Source organism: Helianthus annuus, chromosome 12 (assembly GCF_002127325.2).
Source record: "Helianthus annuus cultivar XRQ/B chromosome 12, HanXRQr2.0-SUNRISE, whole genome shotgun sequence".
Taxonomy (NCBI): Eukaryota; Viridiplantae; Streptophyta; class Magnoliopsida; order Asterales; family Asteraceae; genus Helianthus; species Helianthus annuus.
Window position 1 is genome coordinate 139,881,910 of NC_035444.2, and position 3,193 is coordinate 139,885,102.

Sequence of the window (3,193 nt, forward strand, 5' to 3'; positions counted from 1 at the left end):
AATATTCTGCTCACTCAGGAGCTTATGCATAATTACCACCTTCAAAAAGGTAAACCAAGATGTGCGCTCAAGATTGACATACAGAAAGCTTATGATACGGTTAGTTGGTCTTTTTTGAAATCTATTCTAACCAAATTTGGTTTCCCGAGTAAAATGGTTGAGTGGATTATGACATGTGTATCCACTGTCTCCTTCTCGCTGAGCATAAACGGGAATCTTTGTGGTTATTTCAAAGGTAGAAGGGGTCTTCGGCAGGGTGACCCTATTTCTCCTTACTTGTTTACTTTAGTTATGGAAGTTCTTTCGTTGCTATTACATAGAGCAGCTGATCAACATCATGCGTTCAGATATCACGATAAATGCAAGCAACATAAGATTCTCAATGTCTCATTTGCTGATGATCTTTTCTTGTTCGTCAATCCGGACATGACCTCGGTTAAGGTGGTGCGTGATACTTTGGAATTATTCACTAGAATATCAGGGCTAACCCCGAATCTAGCTAAAAGCACAGTGTTCTTTAGCAATGTTTCGTTGGGTGTTAAACAGGAAATCCGGTCCCTTCTGCCGTTTCAAGAGGGTGTGCTCCCTGTCAGGTATTTGGGTGTTCCGCTAATTTCTACAAGGCTTATGTACAGGGATTGTAAAATCCTGGTAGAAAGGGTGGATAAAAAGATTGACAATTGGATGAATAAGTCTCTTTCGTTTGCGGGGAGGCTTCAGCTAATTAAGTCAGTTATTTCGGCTATGCATATATATTGGGCTTCAGTTTTTATGCTCCCGGCTCGTATTATGGCAGATATTGAAAAAAGGATGCGAAATTTTCTTTGGAGTGGTGGTGTAGCGAAAGTTGTTCATCCTAAAGTTGCGTGGAAAAACGTATGTCTTCCGAAATCGGAAGGGGGTTTGGGTGTGAGAAGAATTCGGGATATGAATAAGGCGTTGCTTGCGAACCACATTTGGAGTATCTTGCTTAAAAGGGAATCTCTTTGGGTGAAATGGATCCATTCTTATAGGATTAAGGGAAAGAATTTTTGGAGCATTCCCTTTCGTGGTAGTATGACTTGGGGATGGAGAAAAATCCTAATGATTCGATCTTCGATTCGTCAGTTTGTTTGGTATTCTATCGGTAACGGTCGGGACACTAATGCGTGGTATGATAACTGGTGTGACCATAGCCCTTTGGGCGATTTCATTACCCCTAGACGAATACATGGAGCGGGTTTTAATATGCAATCTTCTGTGGCAGATCTTGTAGGTAGCCTCAATGAATGGATATGGCCGGATATATGGTTTCAGTTATACCCGGTTCTCACGAACTTTATTCCTCCGGCTCTTAACCAAAATTCGGACAAGCTGATTTGGAAAGATGGTCAACATATGCAAATGGAGTTTAGTGCTAGTGAGGTTTGGGATAATATCCGTTCGCGTGGGGAAGAGGTGAACTGGGCTGAATTGGTGTGGTTTAGTCAATGTATCCCTAGACACTCTTTTCACATGTGGCTTGTCATCAAAAACAAGCTGAAAACCCAGGATCGTATGAGGATTTGGGATGCTGGAAGTGCTACTAATCTTAATCTGATGTGTTGTCCTCTTTGCAGGAAGGGTAAAGACTCTCGGGATCATTTATTCTTTCAGTGTGCTTATGGGGAACAAGTGTGGAATATGGTTAAAACTATGGCTTATATGGATGTAGTGGATGCTAATTGGGACTCTATAATGACTTGGTTCTCACAGCATAGATCGAGTAAGTCGCCTGAAGTTTTAGTTGGTAAAATGGTGGTGGCTGCATCTACTTATTTCATTTGGCAAGAAAGAAACAATAGATTATTCACTCCAAATCAAAGGAAGGCTGCGTTGCTTGCTGATATAGTCTTGCATACGGTGCGTATGAAGCTGATGACATTCAAAGCAGGAAAAGGTTCCAAGAATCCGTTAGTTTTAGAGCGGTGGAAGTTCCAAGTGAAGTCTATGAGCATCGATCCAGGCTAGAGTCGGTTTGAGTTTTGTGTTTTGTTTGTTGCCATTGTTTCGGCTTTTGGTTGTTTAGTCTTTGGTTGTTTGGCTTGGTTGTGAACTTGTTGGTTTTGGTTGTGCTAGTCTTGGGATGCCAAGTCTAGCCCTAGTGTGCTTCTCTGGCACGCTCGTGTGATTTTTTTATTCTTTATTTATAAAATTCACCGGGGTAACCCTTTACCCAAAAAAAAAAACATCACTAATCAGATGGACTCACAATGGGTGGTATCCGGATTCTGTTTCATCCAGACTCGGTTTAATTTGAATCATTCAACTTCCCTGGCTTGCGAGATTCAGAATGGTTGTTTTACAAATCCTATAGCATCCAGTGTCAGCTACATTCAGATAGCATCCATACTTGGGTTATTTCGGCTTCTGTAACATCACTAATCAGATGGACTCACAATGGGTGGTATCCGGATTCTGTTTCATCCAGACTCGGTTTAATTTGATCATTCAACTTCCCTGGCTTGCGAGATTCAGAATGGTTGTTTTACGAATCCTATAGCATCCAGAGTCAGCTACATTCAGATAGCATCCATACTTGGGTTAATTCGGATTCAGTAACATCACTAATCAGATGGACTCACAATGGGTGGTATCCGGATTCTGTTTCATCCAGACTCGGTTTAATTTGGATCATTCAACTTCCCTGGCTTGCGAGATTCAGAATGGTTGTTTTACGAATCCTATAGCATCCAGAGTCAGCTACATTCAGATAGCATCCATACTTGGGTTAATTCGGCTTCTGTAACATCACTAATCAGAAGGACTCACAATGGGTGGTATCCGGATTTTGTTTCATCCAGACTCGATTTAATTTGGATCATTCAACTTCCCTGGCTTGCGAGATTCAAAATGGTTGTTTTACGAATCGTATATCATCCAGAGTCAGCTACATTCAGATAGCATCCATACTTGGGTTATTTCGGCTTCTGTAACATCACTAATCAGATGGACTCACAATGGGTGGTATCCGGATTCTGTTTCATCCAGACTCGGTTTAATTTGGATCATTCAACTTCCCTGGCTTGCGAGATTCAGAATGGTTGTTTTACGAATCCTATAGCATCCAGAGTCAGCTACATTCAGACAGCATCCATACTTGGTTGAATTCGGATTCTGTAACACCACTAATCTGAAGGACTCACAATGAGTGGTGTTCGGATTCTGTTTCATC